Source organism: Eumetopias jubatus, unplaced genomic scaffold (assembly GCF_037043125.1).
Source record: "Eumetopias jubatus isolate StellerSeaLion01/CBP00866 unplaced genomic scaffold, mEumJub1_p1.0 scaffold_10, whole genome shotgun sequence".
Lineage (NCBI taxonomy): Eukaryota > Metazoa > Chordata > Mammalia > Carnivora > Otariidae > Eumetopias > Eumetopias jubatus.
The window spans coordinates 91,850,507-91,869,509 of NW_028274816.1; the positions used below are offsets into that span (position 1 = coordinate 91,850,507).

At 40.0% G+C, this 19,003-nt stretch overlaps 1 protein-coding gene across 1 annotated transcript in view; it reads left to right on the plus strand.

Annotated features, from left to right (window-relative positions):
• ABCA5 (ATP binding cassette subfamily A member 5) overlaps positions 1 to 19,003 on the plus strand; it is an 82,548-nt gene that overhangs the window by 1,696 nt on the left and 61,849 nt on the right. The gene's annotated exons all lie outside the window — the stretch shown is intronic.

The following is a 19,003-nucleotide window of genomic DNA, read 5'->3' on the forward strand; positions in this document are numbered from 1 at the left end:
AATTTCATGGTGCTTTTATTAGTTGAGAAACCAGTGATGTAATTTGGCAGGAATTTCTTTCAAGGCATCTGTCAAATATATTCTTAACCTCTTCCAAAAAATAAACCTTAAACATCAGATTCTGTTTAAGCTTTTATGGTTCAGATTTTTAACGAAAACCGTTACCAGGTTAGCCAGAAATGGAATATTGTTGAAATATTTAGCATTATCGTAGGCATAGTTGCAGGTGGAAGGAAAGGAAGGATAGTGGGACATTTGGAAATTTCTTCTGATTGCTTCAGTTTTTTCAGTGAAGTAGGAATCAAGGTTTTAATCTGAGTGTGATGCTGCTGGTAGGAGTGGAGGTTTGGGGATTGGGAGAGTGAAAGGACTAGTGAAATACATGATTGCTAGGCAATTAAACAATTATTCTTAGGTATGAAAAGCAAAGTAGAGGAAATATAGGGTGCTATATGTGGGTGCACAAAGTAAAGGTGTCTAATCTAATTTTGTGTACTGGGTGTTTCACAACCCATCTCCAGAGCCTGTCTTTTCAGTGTCATCTAGCGCAATACACCTGCCCCCTTTGCCCTAGTTCACTTTGCCCATGCTTCGGCCACGTCACAGGAATCCCTGGTCCTTATACAAGTCAAGCCCTTTCGGATTCTAGCTTTCCCGTTCTTTTTTCTTTGCCTGAAATTTCCATTCCATTCTTCCCCCAATTGGACTTAATACATTATATTAAATTTTATCTATGTGCAAAGTCATTGACAGTGTCTTTTTTTCCCATTATGTTTGATGCATAAATTTCTTAGTAAGTGTTAAATGAATGTGCCACTTTTCTTCTTTCTCCCTCCTTTAACCTGTAACAGGGGTCAGCAAACTTTCTGTATAGAGCTAGATAGTAAATATTTTAGGTTTTGTGGACTATATGGTCTCTGTATCAACTCTGCCATTGTAGCACAAAAGCAATCATAGAAAATACAGAAACGGGTGAGCATGGCAGTATTCGAATAACTATAGTCATGAAATATGAATTTCATGTAATTTTTACATGTCACAAGTATTACTCTTTGATTCCCCCTTCCCCCCCCCCCGGCCATTTAATAATGTGAAAAACACTCTTAACTCATGGGCTGTACAAAACAGGCTCTGCTCTGGATTTAGCTCCTACCTCCTTCATCGTAGTTGGCAGACCTTTGATCTATAAGGACTCTTAGCAAGCCCTTTAGTAAAGGAATTTGTAGTAAGAAGATGTTGGTTATAATATTACCATTGGTGGTGGAGAAGCAAAGATAAAGCAGTCTTTTTTGGTCAAGAATCTCATGGTCAAGTTCAAGATTAAGACATGTAAACAGTGATGAGGACACAGTATGGGAACTGCAATTAGTTTATTGATTGGATATGGAAGTGGAAGAAAGTAGTGATAATCATCTTTGCTTGGTGGACTAGGAGTAACCTCAGACAGTTATCTGTTGGAGATGGGGAACATTTTCAGCAAAGAGCCATTCCAGAAATCTTTGAAGCTTGCTAAAAAGGTGACTGACCACATCTCGTACCAGGACAACTCAACTTCTTTATTTTATAGGATATAATCTTGATTCATTTCTCTCAGAAATAAAACTAATACATTCCATATAATTTCTAACAATTATTTCTAACAGTCCTGCACTTTTTTTATTGCTTTGAGAAAGGTAAAATATATTTCACGGCAGGTGTAATGTAATAATCAATATTTCTTTAATAAATAAATGAATATTTGATGTTGAATACTGGATTATATCACTTCTAGTCTTAAGTCAGTTATCAATATATTAGAAAAGGAAGATGAGCTTTAGTGGGCTTTGAATTTTCCTGCAATTTATGTAGATTTGTATAGATTTAGTATGAATTGTTTTTATCTAGGAAAGTTAAATACTTGATTAAACCTTTAGTGATATTAGGTGTTTAAAACTTACCTAGTTATTATTTAAAAGCTCTACAGCAAACTTAATGCATTCCCCATGTGTGCTGTGGAGCAATGGAAAGTAACGTCCAATGTTTAAGAATAATTGTGTACTCTGTGTGTCTGTCATTGCTTTTAGCATTGTTTTAAGAATTGGCTTTGTTAGACAGTTTTAAAGATACTGGTCTGGTACGTCTTTGCCCTGGAACTATATCAGGTATTATAAGTTTTCCAAAAAGTATGATTTGTTAAAAATATGCCATTAGAAGTTTTATTGTATTTCAGTTCTTAGCCTGTGCTTTCAAGGATCCTCTTTTAGTATGTGCTGCAAAAGAGAAAGTCCTGTGTGTCATCTACTCAAAAATCTCCTTTGATGTTGTGTAGTCCTTTCCTCCATTCACAACTCTCCCGTGGCTTTCATGAACTCTATCACGAGTGAGTGAACTGGATGTGAGATCCTGTTCCCACTTACGGACAGTGTCAAATGTGGGGCTGGCTAAGCATCTTTTCTTGCCTTTTCCTTTTGTTCTTTTGAATGCCTTTATAAGGCTATAAAGCTTGAGATAACTAAAGTGCATAAAGAAGACATTTAGAGCCCTGTGCTAAATATGGCTTTTCTTATGGTTTAGGAGAAGGCACCTGACAAGTTAAATTCTTCACAGTTGTCCCGTCACTGGCCACACCTCATTTCTAACTTTGCAGCCTTGTTTCAGTTACATCTGTCAAAAGCACCACTTTCTTTTCTTTTAATTTTATTTATTTTTATTTATTTTTTGATTATTTTTATTTAAACTCAACATATAATGTATTATTGGTTTCAGAGGTAAAGGTCAGTGATTCATCAGTCTTATATAATACCCAGAGCTCATTACATCACAGGCCCTCCTTAATGGCCATCCCCCACTTACCCCATCCTGCGCGCACCCCCCGACCCCCAGCAACCCTCAGTTTGTTTCCTATGCTTGAGTCTTTCATGGTTTGTCTCCCTCTCTGATTTCATCTTGTTTTATTTCTTCCTCTCTTCCCCTATGATCCTTTGTTTTGTTTCTTAAATTCCACGTTATCAGCAAGATCATATGATAATTGTCTTTCTCTGATTGACTTATTTGGCTCAGCATAACAACCTCTAGTCGCATAAGCATTTTTCTCACAGATAAGATTTTCAAAGAAACTACTAGAAATCAGGTCGAGGGAACAAAATGGATTCTTTTTGGCATAAGGATACCCATACCCTACAAGACACAAATGTATACATATATGTTTTAATAGCAGAGTCATCTAGTTAAATTATTCTTGTCTGCCTTGGTGGTATTTGCTAAGCTTATTTAGAGAAACTGGTTTATCTGTAGATGTCATCCCTATCTCTTTGTCATTCCCTGAAATTGAGGAGAAATTATTTCTATTTTTACCTGGCCACACTCAGTTATGTTTGATGGGCCTCCTCTGATTTTTTTTTAAATTTTATTATGTTATGTTAGTCACCATACATTACATCATTAGTTTTTGATGTGGTGATCCACGATCCATTGTTTTCTTATAACACCCAGTGCTCCATGCAGTATGTGCCCTCCTTAATACCCATCACTGGGCTAACCCACCCCCCCCTCTGAAACCCTGTCTTTTTCTCAGAGTCCACAGTCTCTCATGGTTCATCTCTCCCTCCAATTCCCCCCCCTTTTTTCCCTTCCTTCTCCTAATGTCCCCCATGCTGTTCCTTATGTTCCACAAATAAGTGAAACCATCTGATAATTGACTCTCTGCTTGACTTATTTCACTTAGCATCATCTCCAGTCCTATCCAAGTTGATGCAAATGGTGGGTAGTCATCCTTTCTGATGGCTGAGTAATACTCCATTGTCTATATGGACCACATCTTCTTTATCCATTCGTCTGTTGAAGGGTATCTCGGCGCTTTCCACAGTTTGGCTGTTGTGGACATTGCTGCTATGAACACTGGGGAGGAGCACCACTTTCATGTCCCCTCTGCTGGATGGATCTCCTCCTCCTTTCTTTCAGGAAGCCTTATTCACCCACCCATAGGAATTGGTCTCATCTCAGATATCATCTCTTTCTCTTTGGCTTCAGTATAGAAAGCACTGCCTTCCCACATCTTTCCTTCACTCTAATTTCCCATTTGAAACCCTGCAGAAGAGTAAGGGGATGAGGCTGAGAAGAAGGGACTTCTGTGTTTACCCTACCAGTGTGAGTCTCAGGCACCCCCTTTTTATTCTTTTTCTGTCTTCCTTCCAAAGGGCAAACATTCTCAGAGCCAATATGGTCTCGACACTGGAAGAGGAAGCAAAATATTTTCCCAAACACCCATAATTTGCAAGGAATCTTTTACAGAAGAGTTAGTACTTCACATTATTATGCAGAGCAGATGTTGCCTTGTTTATCCCCATGGCCCTTTTCCTTTGGGCTTGCTTAAGACACTGTGGGTTGTGGGGGTGAGGACAAATAGATCCATTGTTGTGTCTGTTTACAAAACCCTGACTATAGCTTTGAAATTGCTGTTTAGATGAACATTAAACTAAAAAGTTTGTGAAAAATCAATGTTAGGAATGTTTCATTTTGGGGTGCCTGGGTGGCTCAGTCGTTAAGCATCTGCCTTCAGCTCAGGTCATGATCCCAGGGTCCTGGGTTCGAGCCCTACATTGGGCTCCCTGCTCGGCGGGAGGCCTGCTTCTCCCTCTCCCACTCCCCCTGCTTGTGTTCCCTTTCTGGCTTTGTCTCTGTCTGTCAAATAAATAAATAAAATCTTTAAAAAAAATTTTTTTTTAAAAAAGAATGTTTCATTTTTTTAAACAGCCAAACCAGGTGTTACATGTCACAAAGGAAACAAGCAGCCAGGTGGGTTTTCTTCTTTAAGATTTTTAGTAAGTTGAATAGATAGAAGTTCAAGGTTATTGAAATTTAACATTTTCACATGATTAGACTAGAGCTTGTAAGTATAAGAAACATTACTTTGTTTAGGCCAGTGTCATGAACACACTATGAAGGTGCACACACCAAGCTGTGTCTTTCCACAATGTCCTCTTTATTCAGTCATAAAGCAAGGTTAACGTTATTTTTTTTTTAAAGATTTTATTTATTTGAGAGAGAATGAGATAGAGAGAGCATGAGATGGGGGAGGGTCAGAGGGAGAAGCAGACTCCCTGCTGAGCAGGGAGCCCGATGCGGGACTCGATCCTGGGACTCCAGGATCATGACCTGAGCCAAAGGCAGTCGTTTAACCAACTGAGCCACCCAGGCGCCCTGCAAAGTTAACATTATTATAAAAGCGGTTACAGGATTCCAAACTCTGTGACATTTCACCATGTGATTTAACTTGGCTTCTTAGCACACAAAGCAGAACATAAGGCAAGTCACACAGCAAACAAGATAATATAGAGGGTAGAAGGTTAACGAACCAAAGGCGAAGTCAGTGTGTAGGCTCACAGTAGAGATAGGGCATCTGTCGCCCTGGTCAGCTCTTGGCACTTATTGCTAACTGTGTTTGAGCAGTGAAGAATCTCGGTTCCTTTTGGAGATCAGTTGGACAGAGCCTTCTGCGGCAGCTGTCTTTTTTAAGTGGTCAGACATGAAGGGGTCAGGTCTGAAGAGTCTGACAGTTTGCTGCAAAAATCCTCCCTTTTTAAAGGGATTTAATCAGTCTTGGGCCCCGCAGCCCTCCTCTGCTTCTGCTTGTTATCAATTCTGGAGTGTCATCAGCTGATGCTGATCATGGTGATATCTCGTAGCTGCAGTACCCCTAATTGTGTTCTTGTTTGACACAGGCCCCTGCCTGACATGGGTGACTCCTTCTTGGTCTCTACAGTCAGTCATACTGATCCATCTTTATAATTTTATAACACATTTCTTAATCGTTTTTGGCTTTTTGCGCTTTTACCATCCATTTTGGGAGATTTCCTTACTCAGCGTTCTTTCTAACTCACTGATTTACTTCAGATGCTCTTCACCCCGTCTACTGAGAATTTTATTTCTATTAGTCTGCTTCATTTCCAGGTTCCAGGTAGTATTTTTTTAATTGCCTTGTTTTTGTTTCATGGATATGATATTATCTGTTATCCTTTTGAGAATATTAGTTATACTGATTTTCAACATGTATAATTACTTGCCATGTACCAGGCACCATTTTCATGTTTTTATTTACATGTGTTAATTCTTTTAGTCATTCTAATAAGCCAAAGAAGTGGATACTATTATTATTTCACTTACAGATGAGAAAACTTAAAAATAGAAAAGTTAAATAACTTTCCCAAAGTCTCAAGGCTAGTAAGTGGCAGAGGCTGGATTCATATTTTAATTGGTTTGCTTCCAGAGGTCATACTCTTATACTGCATTATTAGTTGTTGGGATTGTAGACTTTGATGTCTCCTCTTGGTATTGTTTTTACGTAAAGGCTTACTGATTCCAGTTTCTTTTAGCATGTCTAAAGATGCTGCTTGGATTTACTATGGCCTATTGTTCTTTGATTGTGTGTGTGCTGGGGCAGGGGAGAATAGTGCCAGCCTGCTGAAAGTCATCAGCCACCTATGGGCTTGCACAGCCTCTCAATTTAAATACAGACTCCTACTCTTCCACAGGGAAGTAGATGAAGAAGTAAGGTTGGGATTTTACCTGATAAGTTAACCTCTTGTTAAAAAGGTACTATTTTAATTCAAAATAGAAATCTTTTTAAAGTATCAAAGTATCAAATATTAAAACAGCTGTTAGCTCCATTTATGTTTGCTTTGATTTAGAATCTTTTTTGGTGGAGAGGGATGACATGATAATGGATCAACTCAGCATCAGATTGATTAGATTATCTAGCCAATAAGTAGGAGAGAGACCTGGGAGACCTGGGTACAACTTAATGCAGCAGGATTTGACTACGGAAAAGGATGAGGCTAGAAAAATCTACCTAAGGAAAGAGAGCTCAGGAGCAGAAGGGAAACAGCATAAAAGCACCTTTTGCTTATAGGGATTTTGTGCTTTGGAGGAAAGGACATAAGACTGAGAATTGGAGGGGGCAGAGCAAGATGGTGGAGGAGTAGGAGACCTAGATTTCGTCTGGTCTCAGGAATTCAGCTGAATAGGGATCAAACCATTCAGAACACCTACGAACTCAACAGGAGATCGAAGAGGAGAGTAGCAACAACTCTCTGAACAGAGAAGCGACCACTTACTGGAAGGTAGGACGTGCAGAGAAGTGAATCCAAGGCGATATTCGGGAGGATAGACAGCGGAGGAGGGGGCCTCCGTTGGCGCTTCTGGCAAGTGATAGAGCCCTGGAGCACAAAATCGGAACTTTTAGAAGTTGGCTCCGCTGAGGGATGTCACTGCAGTGGCTAAGCCGGGGTGGTGGGGGGGGGGGGGTGGAATCCTCCCGGGACAGTGTGGTCTCAGGACCCTTGGGGTCACAGAAAGACCGGGGGTGCCTGAGTGAGGCAGAGCTCCCAGGTATCGGAGCAGGGAAGCTGGCTGCAGAGACGGAGCCAAGGCCTGGGCTCTCAGCTCGGGGTTGCCATAAACTGTGATCCACGGCCCAGTCGGGCCACTGCTCCTCCAGCAGGGACCCAACAAGCGGCAGAGCCGGGGAGACTCCCTTTCTCCCCTGGGAGGAGCAGCGCGGGAACGCACCGCAGGGATCTGCTGGGTTTGGAGACTCCACACGGGGTCGGGTGCTGGAGATAGAAACACTCGGTCACAGGCCGGGTGAGCACGGAGTGCGGCCAGAGACCAGGAAGACGGGAGTGACTGCTTTTCTCTGGGGGCGCACTGAGGAGCGGGGCCCCGAGTTCTCAGCTCCTCCGGGTGGAGATTGGGAGGCCACCATTTTTGCCCTGGTCCTCCAAAGCTGTACCGAGAGCTTGCAGGGAACAAAAGCTCCTGAGAGCAAACCCGAGCAGCTTGCTTAGCCCGGACCGACAAGGGTGGGGCAATTCAGCCTCCGGCAAAGACATTTGAAAACCACGGCAACAGGCCCCTCCCCCAGAAGATCAGCATGAACAGCCAGCAAGCCAAGACCAAGTTTACAGATCAAGGAGAACGGGAGAACTCCAGCGCTAGGGGAATACTGCACATACAATTCATGGCTTTTTTTTACCATGATTCATTAGTTCATCAAAGATAATTTTTTTAACTGTTTTTTTTTAATTTTTCTTTTTCCCTTTTTCAACCAACATCTTATCAATCCCTTTTTAAAAAAAACATTTTTTATTTTTCATTTTTAGAGTCATATTCTATCCCTTCATAGTAGTTATCCTTATTTTTGGCATATATATATAAGTTGTTCTCTCTTTAAAGTTTTGAGATACAGTTTCTTCTAACAGATCAAAATATACCCTAAATCACTAGTGTATGGCTTTGTTCTAGTCTCCTGCCTGATCACATTCTCTCCCTTTTTTCTTTTTTTTTAAATCTTCTTTCTTTTTTCAAACAACTTATCAATTCCTTTTATAAAATCTTTTATAATTTTCATCTTTACAGTCATCTTCCATCCCTTCATTGTATCAACCCTTATTTTGTACATATATGTCTTTCTTCCTTTAAAATTTTAGGAGGCACTTTTTTCTAACAGACCAAAATATGCCCAAAATCTAGTGTGTGGCACTGATCTATGCACTAGCCTGATCATATTTGATCATATTCTGCTTTTTTGTATTGTTCTGTTTTTGTTTTTATCTTTTTTTTCTCTTTTTTCTTTCCTTCCCTTTCTTGTCCCCTGGTTTCAGGTCTTTTCTGATTTGTATACAGTATTATTTGCTGGGGACGTTGTTAACCTGTTAGCATTTTGTTCTCTCATTCATCTATTCTCCTCTGGACAAAATGACAAGACGAAAAAAATCACCTCAGCAAAAAGAACAAGAGGTAGTACCATCAGCCAGGGACCTACTCAATACGGACATTAGTACGATGTCGGACCTAGAGTTCAGAATCATGACTTTAAAGATACTAGCTGGGCTTGAGAAAAGCGTGGAAGTTATTAGAGAAACCCTTTCTGGAAAAATAAAGAACTAAAATCTAACCAAGTCGAAATCAAAAAGGCTATTGATGAGGTGCAATCAAAAATGGGGGCACTAACTGCTAGGATAAATGAGGCAGAAGAGAGAATCAGTGATATAGAAGACCAAATGATGGAAAATAAAGAGGCTGAGAAAAAGAGAGAGAAACAACTTCAGGATCACGAGGACACAATTCGAGAGATAAGCGATACGATAAGATGAAACAACATTAGAATAATTGGGATCCCAGAAGAAGAAGAAAGAGAGAGAGGGGCAGAAGGTATGTTGGAGCAAATAATAGCAGAGAACTTCCCTAATGTGAGGAAGGAAACAGGCAACAAAATCCAGGAGGCACAGAGAACCCCTCTCAAAATCAATAATAATAGGTTAACACCCCAACATCTAATAGTAAAACTTACGAGTCTCAGAGACAAAGAGAAAATCCTGAAAGCAACTCGGGAGAAGAGATACGTAACCTACAATGGTAGCAATATTAGATTGGCAACAGACCTATCCACAGAGACCTGGCAGGCCAGAAAGGACTGGAAAGATATCTTCAGAGCACTAAACGAGAAAAATATGCAGCCAAGAATACTATATCCAGCTAGGCTGTCATTGAAAATAGAAGGAGAGGTAAAAAGCCTCCAGGACAAACAAAAACTAAAGGAATTTGCAAACACAAAACCAGCCCTCCAAGAAATCTTGAAAGGGGTCCTCTAAGCAAAGAGAGAGCCTAAAAGCAGCATAGATCAGAAAGGAACACAGACAATATACAGTAACAGTCACCTTACAGGCAATACAATGGCACTAAATTCATACCTTTCAATAGTTACCCTGAATATAAATGGGCTCAATGCCCCAATCAAAAGACACAGGCTATCAGATTGGATTAAAAAACAAGACCTATCCATATACTGTCTGCAAGAGACTCATTTTAGACCCAAAGACACCCCCAGATTGAAAGTGAGGGGGTGGAAAACCATTTACCATGCTAACGGACACCAAAAGAAAGCTGGGGTGGCAATCCTTATATCAGACAAATTAGATTTTAAATCAAAGACTAATAAGATGAGGAAGGACACTCTATCCTACTTAAAGGGTCTATCCAACAAGAAGATCTAACAATTGTAAATATCTATGCCCCTAACATGGGAGCAGCCAATTATATAAGGCAATTAATAACAAAAGCGAAGAAACACATTGACAGCAATACAATAGTAGTGGGGGACTTTAACACCCCCCCTGACTGAAATGGACAGATCATCTAAGCAAAAGATCAACAAGGAAATAAACACTTTAAATGACACATTGGACCAAATGGACTTCACAGACATATTCAGAACATTCCATCCCAAAGCAACGGAATACACATTCTTCTCTAGTGCCCATGGAACATTCTCCAGAATTGATCCCATCCTAGGTCACAAATCAGGTCTCAACTGGTACCAAAAGATTGGGATCATTCCCTGCATATTTTCAGACCACAATGCTTTGAAACTAGAATTCAATCACAAGAGGAAAGTCAGAAAGAACTCAAATACGTGGAGGCTAAAAGAGCATCCCTACTAAAGAATGAATGGGTCAACCAGGAAATTAAAGAAGAATTAAAAAAATTTATGGAAACCAATCAAAATGAAAACACAACTGTTTAAAATCTTTGGGATACAGCAAAGGCAGTCCTGAGAGGAAAGTATATAGCAATACAAGCCTTTCTCAAGAAACAAGAAAGGTCTCAAATACACAACCTAACCCTACACCTAAAGGAGCTGGAGAAAGAACAGCAAATAAAGCCTAAACCCAGCAGGAGAAGAGAAATAATCAAGATCAGAGCAGAAATCAATGAACTAGAAACCAAAAGAACAGTAGAACAGATCCACGAAACTAGGAGCTGGTTCTTTGAAAGTATTAACAAGATTGATAAACCCCTGGCCAGACTTATCAAAAAGAAAAGAGAAATGACCCAAATCAACAAAATCATGAATGAAAGAGGAGAGATCACAACCAACACCAAAAAAATACAAACAATTCTAAGAACATATTATGAGCAACTCTATGCCAGCAAATTAGATAACCTGGAAGAAATGGGTGCATTCCTAGAGATGTATCAACTACCAAAATTGAACCAGGAAGAAATAGAAAACCTGAACAGACCTATAGCCACTAAGGAAATTGAAGCAGTCATCAAAAATCTCCCAAGAAACGAAAGCCCAGGGCCAGATGGCTTCCCAGGGGAATTCTATCAGACATTTCAAGAAGAATTAATACCTATTCTCCTGAAACTGTTCCAAAAAATAGAAATGGAAGGAAAACTTCCAAACTCATTTTATGAGGCCAGCATTACCTTGATCCCAAAACCAGACAAAGACCCCATCAAAAAGCAGAATTACAGACCAATATCCTTGATGAACATGGATGCAAAAATTCTCACCAAAATACTAGCCAATAGGATCCAACAGTACATTAAAAGGATTATTCACCACGACCAAGTGGGATTTATCCCTGGGCTGCAAGGATGGTTCAACATCCACAAATCAATCAACGTGATACAATACATTAACAAAAGAAAGAACAAGAGTCATATGATCCTCTCAATAGATGCAGAAAAAGCATTTGACAAAGTACAGCATCCTTTCTCGATCAAAACTCTTCAGAGTATAGGGATAGAGGGTACATACCTCAATATCATAAAAGCCATCTATGAAAAACCTACAGCGAATATCATTCTCAATGGGGAAAAACTGAGAGCTTTTCCCCTAAGGTCAGGAACGCGGCAGGGATGTCCACTCTCACCACTGCTATTCAACATAGTATTAGAAGTCCTAGCCACAGCAATCAGACAACAAAAAGAAATCAAAGGCATCCAAATCGGCAAAGAGGAAGTCAAACTCTCACTCTTTGCAGATGATATGATACTGTACGTGGAAAACCCAAAAGACTCCACCCCAAAACGGCTAGAACTCATACAGGAATTCAGTCAAGTAGCAGGCTATAAAATCAATGCACAGAAATCAGTGGCATTCCTATACACCAACAACAAGACAGAAGAGAGACAAATCAAGGAGTCGATCCCATTTACAATTGCACCCAAAACCATAAGATACCTAGGAATAAATTTAACCCAGGAGGCAAAGGATCTGTACTCAGAAAACTATAAAACACTCATGAAAGAAATTGAGGAAGACACAAGAAATGGAAAAATGTTCCATGCTCATGGATTGGGAGAACCAACATTGTGAAGATGTCAATGCTACCTAGAGCAATCTACACATTCAATGCAATCCCCATCAAAATACCATCCACTTTTTTCAAAGAAATGGAACAAATCATCCTAAAATTTGTATGGAACCAGAAGAGACCCTGAATAGCCAGAGGAATATTGAAAAAGAAAAGCAAAGCTGGCGGCATCACAATTCCAGACTTCCAGCTCTGTTACAAAGCTGTCATCAAGACAGTATGGTACTGGCACAAAAACAGACACATAGATCAGTGGAACAGAATCGAGTGCCCAGAAATGGACCCTCAACTCTATGGTCAACTCATCTTGACAAAGCAGGAAAGAATATCCAATGGCAAAAAGACAGTCTCTTCAACAAATGGTGTTGGGAAAATTGGACAGCCACATGCAGAAGAATGAAACTGGACCATTTCCTTACACCACACACAAAAATAGACTCCAAATGGTTGAAAGACCTAAACGTGAGACAGGAGTCCATCCAAATCCTAAAGGAGAACACAGGTAGCAACCTCTTCGACCTCAGCCGCAGCAACTTCTTCCTAGAAACATCACCAAAGGCACAGGAAGCCAGGGCAAAAATGAACTATTGGGATTTCATCAAGATAAAAAGGTTTTGCACAGCAAAAGAAACAGTCCACAAAACCAAAAGACAACCGACAGAATGGGAGAAAATATTTGCAAATGATATATCAGATAAAGGGCTAGTATCCAGAATCTATAAAGAACTTATCAAACTCAACACCCAAAGAACAAATAATCCAATCAAGAAATGAGCAGAAGACATGAACAGACATTTTTCCAAAGAAGACATCCAAATGGCCAACAGGCACATGAAAAAGTGCTCAACATCGCTCGGCATCAGGGAAATCCAAATCAAAACCTCTATGAGATACCACCTCACACCAGTCAGAATGGCTAAAATTAACAAGTCAGGAAGCGACAGATGTTGGCGGGGATGTGGAGAAAGGGGAACCCTCCTACACTGTTGGTGGGAATGCAAGCTGGTGCATCCCCTCTGGAAAACAGTATGGAGGTTCCTCAAACAGTTGAAAATAGAGTTACCATACGATCCAGAAATTGCACTACTGGGTATTTACCACAAAGATACAAATGTAGGGATCCGAAGGGGTACGTGCACCCCAATGTTTATAGCAGCAATGTCCACAATAGCCAAACTGTGGAAAGAGCCAAGATGTCCATCGACAGATGAATGGCTAAAGAAGATGTGGTATATATACACAATGGAATATTATGCAGCCATCAAAAGGAATGAGATCTTGCCATTTGCAACGATGTGGATGGAACTGGAGGGTGTTAGGCTGAGTGAAATAAGTCAATCAGAGAAAGACATGTATCATATGACCTCACCGATATGAGGAATTCTTAATCTCAGGAAACAAACTGAGGGTTGCTGGAGTGGGGGGGGGGTGGGAGGGATGGGGTGGCTGGGTGATAGACATTGGGTAGGGTATGTGCTATGGTGAGCACTGTGAATTGTGCAAAACTGTTGAATCACAGATCTGTACTTCTGAAACAAATAATGCAACATATGGTTAAGACAAAAGAAAAAGAAGAAGATAGCAGGAGGGGAAGAATGAAGGGGAGTAAGTCAGAGGGGGAGACGAACTATGAGAGACGATGGACTCTGAAAAACAAACTGAGGGTTCTAGAGGGGAGGAGCATAGGGGGATGGGTTAGCCTGGTGATGGGTATTAAAGAGGGCACGTTCTGCATGGAGCACTGGGTGTTATGCACAAACAATAAATCATCGAACACTACATCAAAAACTAATGATGTAATATATGGTGATTAACATAACAATAAAAAATTAAAAAAAAAACAAAACTGAGAATTGGATAGACTCCGAAGTGACTTCTTGGATTAGTTACTGTGTGTTCTCTTCTATAGAAACATTACCCTGTTAATATTATTTTAAAGTAACTTGAAGAACTCTACATCATTTAGTCGTTCTCAACTTCTTATCTGCCCTTAGGCATTCCCAATAGTATCAGTGGAATTCTTCACTTAGTAGGGAGGGGAGGCAGACAGATTTTTAACATTCCCCTTATCATGCTCACTTCGAAAATCACTCTTGTCCTTATGAATAGTTTAACTATGGAGTTAAGAACACATTATAATGTTATATTAGTTAAGTGTTTTTGGTTGTGAAGAACAGAATCTGATTCTGGCTAGCTTATATGAAAATAAAATATATTGGGTGGATAATAGGGCATTTCACATACTCTAAGAAAGAAAAACCAAGTTTTGGGCACAGGAGGTATCATACTTTAGGGGAAAGCATAGTACCAAGAGTACATGAAGTGCATGAACTTTTTTTTTTTTAAGGTAAACTTTATGCCTAACATTAGGCTCAAACTCAGTGAGTTGTGTGCTCTTCCCTCTGAGCAACCAGGCGCCCCTGAATTTTCTTTCTTAAATGTTTCCATTAATGTAACTGTTTACATGACTCCCAGTCTCTGGATCTTAGTTAAAAATTCCATACTTCCAGCCGTAGAGGTGGTAGTGGTGGGGATGGCAATGGTTTGTGTGTCTCTTGGCATGGTGGGAGGGTGGAGGGTGATATGTTTTTGGAGTACTGTTCGGGTCCAGAGCTGATGGCCAAGAAAGAATTCCTGAGATGTCTTTGGTGCAAAAGGTGGTTTTCTTAAAGCATGGGGACAGGAGCCATGGGCAGGACCTGCTGATCTGTGATTGTGAGGGGCAACTGATTATATACTTGGGGTTGGGGGAAGTAAAGACAAATGGAAGTTTCAAAAGGATTTTCATATGCTAAAGAAGACTCTCAGGATAGTGGAGGCCTGGCTGCTAATCTGAGGTAGTTTTTCTCTCTACCAAGGCATTAATGCTAAACAGTTGGGAGCTTCCTGGAGGAACGTTATGCCCTGCCTGCCTCGAGTTATTTGTCATTGGGCTGCAGGTTATAAGGACATTTAATTTTATCTACATTTCCTTCTGCCTTTGTTTCCCACATCAGAGGGTAGAAGTAAGTTTTGCTGTAAAAAGCCCTAACTAGTGGTAGGGTAGGTGCAAGTGTTCATGAACTTCAGATAAACCTGTTAAAGACAAAACCCTGAGTTCAGGAAGCAGTTCTCAAGGAAGAAAAATATTTGTGAGTCCATCAGCAACTTTATGAGGAGCCTCTTTTCTAAAAATGAAGACTGACTTAAGCATGCAGCATTCAATTTGAATGAATAATTCATTGGTGCCCACTAAATCAATGTGTTTTGGCAGATAATGAGAATGTTCTTGCTGTACTGGTTAATGTTTCTGTTTGTGTTGTAGTAAATCATCCTTGAATGAGTGCAGTTTTTCTTTTTTTGTTTGTTTCTTTTTGGCCTAGAGATGATTATCAGTTCTTTACAGAATCTAATATAACATTAATGAGCCTGGGCGCCTGGGTGGCTCAGTCGTTAAGTATCTGCCTTCGGCTCAGGTCATGATCCCAGGGTCCTGGGATCGAGCCCCGCATCGGGCTCCCTGCTCAGCGGGAAGCCTGCTTCTCCCTCTCCCGCTCCCCCTGCTTGTGTTCCCTCTCTCGCTGTGTCTCTCTCTGTCAAATAAATAAAATCTTTAAAAAAAAAAAAAAAAAAAAATTAATGAGCCTGTTGGAAGAATTTATTTTTAACATATCCTCCATTCTTGACTGCTTTATTAGTTGTTTTTAATGTACTTATTTAATATTTTTTTACAGTATGTCTAATTGTGTAATTTTTTTAAAGATTTTTTATTCTTAAGTAATCTCTACACCCAGTGTGGGCCTTGAACTACCAACCGTGAGATCAAGAGTTGCATGTTTTTCTGACTGAGCCAGCCAGGCACCACTATAAATTTTTTAGTACATAAGTAACACATATTAATAGGAAAATTGAGAAAATGGAAAAAAAAGCACAAAGAAAGTAAAAGTTGTCCATAATTCCGTTGTTAAAAAAAATCTCTCTTGTCTTTGTGCACATAAAGAGGATACTTATTTAATCCAAACTTAATTTTATATTTACTTTTTTGAGTAAGATGAGCTGCCTCTAAAAAGTTGTCTGCTTTTTTTTATCTAGGTGGAGATAGTCAGCCAGCTTGAAATGGATTGTTCTTGTTTTGGAGGGAAGTCACACCAGTGGCCCCTATCAAATAGGTTTATATACAACAAGGCAACAATTAATGTTCTGGAAGATGGCCTAACAGGACTTTTTTCTTGTCTCTTTCAAGCTGCCCTCTCAATACCCTTTGGTGTGTAGAGATTCTCGGTTACTGGGGTAAGCAAATTGGAATAAAGACCACAGAGATAGCAGCTGAAACTCTGGCCACTTCTCTTAAGTTCAGCTTTACTATAACCTCTTTGAAAAATTGAGATAGCTCCAACAGAGGTCCACTGGCAGAAAGAGCTCCAGGGACCTTCAAAGGGTAAAGATAGGCTGGAAGAGGGATACTGGACCTGTGACAATGATTTAGGTCATACTGTTTTTGTTTTTAAAGATTTTATTTATTTGAGGGAGAGCTTGAGCTAGGGGAGGGGCAGAGAGACAAGCCGACTCCGCACTGAGCAAGGAGCCAGCCTTGGGGCTCAATCCTAGGACCCTGAGATCATGACCGGAGCTGAAGTCAGATGCTTAACCGACAGAGCCACCCAGATGCCCTTAGGTCATACTGTTTAAAAAAAAAAAATAAGGTGAAGTTTGTTTCCATCACTTCAAACTAAAACCCTTTACTCATTAAGCAGTTTCTCCCTATTCTCTCCCCAGCCTCTGGCAACCACTAATCTCCATTTCATTTCATTTCTATGGCTTTATATATTCTGGAAATTTCATATAAACAGAATCACATAATATTTGATCTTTGTGTCTGGCTTCTTTCACATAGCATAATGTTTTGGAGGTTCATCCTTGTAGCATATGTCAGTATTTCCTTTTTATGGCTGAATAATATTTAATTGTGTGTATATATCACAATTTGTTTATCCATTCATCTGTTTATGGACATTTGGGCTGTTTCTACCTTTGGCAATTATGAATAGGGCTGTTATGAACCTGTGTGAACATGTACTTGTTTGATTCCCTGTTTTCAGTATTTGGGGGTATATACCTAGAGGCGTTCCTTTGGGTATATATCTAGAAGGGGAATAGTGGGGTGATATGGTAATTCTATGTTTAACTTTCTGGGGAGCTGACAAACTGTTTTCCTCAGTAGTTGAACCAGCACTCCCACCAGCAGTGTATAAGTATTCCAGTTTTGCCATAGAGTTTCTTAGGAGAGATCTGCTCTCCTTCAAGTCATTATTCCTATATAGGTAATGCATGGTTCTGTGACTGCTTTCAAGATTTTTTACTATCTTTAATTTTTAATGGTTTGATTATGATCTGTATGGATATGGATTTCCTTTGATTTATACTGTTTGGGATTCACTCAGCCTCTTGGAACTTGTAGATTTTTATCTCTTGCCCAAAGTATTTTTCATCATTAACACTCTTTCTTCTCTCTTTTCTGGAACTCTGATAATTTGAATGTTAGACCTTTGTTATTGTCCATGGTTCTCTTAAGACACTGTAATTTTTTTAAAAACCTATTTTCTCTCTGTGATTCAGACTGGATAGCTTCTATTAGTCTGTGAAGTTCACTGACTTTTCTGTTATCTCCATTCTCCTGTTGAGCCCATTCCGTGGGTTTTATTTATTTGTTATTGTGTTTTTCTGTTCTAAAGTTCCTTTTTAAAAAATAAAAAAAGATTTTATTTATTTATTTGAGTGAGAGAGAGAGAGAATGAGCAGAGAGAGCAGCAGAGGGAAAGAGAGAAGCAGACTCCCCTCTGAGCAGGGAGCCCCACATGGGACTTGATCCCAGGACTCTGGGATCATGAACTGAGCTGAAGGCAGACGCTTAACGACTGAGCCACCCAGGTGCCCCTGTTCTAAAGTTTCTATTTAGTGCTACTTTATGTCTTGTTTCTTTGCTGAGATTTTTTTTATTTTTCATTGTTTTTAACAGTGCTTGCTGTTGTTTGCTGGAACACTTTTTAAATATCTAAAGTTTTTGTCTGAATATTCCAAAATTTGTCATCTTGGTATTGGCATCTGTTGATTTTTCTTTTCTTAATAGAGTTGATATTTTCCACCCACTTCTTTTGCTGAGTTGTATGAGACTGGGCTTTGTTTTGAGTATATGGAGAGTGTTGATAATTTCTTCTAGCATGCTAGTCAGCCTGGTTAGATTCAGGTCCACAGGTTTCATCTGCATTCTTTGAGCTATGGTTCTGATTTCAGTTTAGTTTTCAAAAGCCCTTGTAGTACAGTTTGGATCTGTCCTGTGTATGCCCCCTGATGATCAGTCTGGATCTGGGCAGTAGTCTTTTAGTTCAGTTCCTCAGGTCTTTGGTACACAGAATAGGATTAGGTCCATGTGTGCCCGGCTTGGGGGTTAGTCCAGGAGTTAATAAATAACTTTATATGTTGCTTTCCTGAGCTCTTCTTTTTATTTGCTCTCCCTACTACTTTTGGATTCCCTATGGCTTCTCATTTCCATCCTACAGCCAAAATGCTAGGTTTATTTGCCCCCTTGGGCCACATACTTGTGCATCTGCATCCGCCACATCCAGGGGAGTGGCAGGAGAATGCCTTGGGATTTGGCTCCACCCTTTTGGAGCTATAGCTCCACTTACCGGAGAGAAGCCTCAGAGTTGGGGCTGCATTAAGCTTTCATTACTGCGGTCTGACACTGCTCTCCTGTGATTTGCTTGGAGATGGGGCATAGGAGAATGTAGAAAAGAAAAAGAGTTGGGGTATTTTCCATTCTCCCTGAGCAAATTTTCCTTTCCGAGTTCTCAAGCCAGAACTAGAGAGCTTTTGGACCTTGG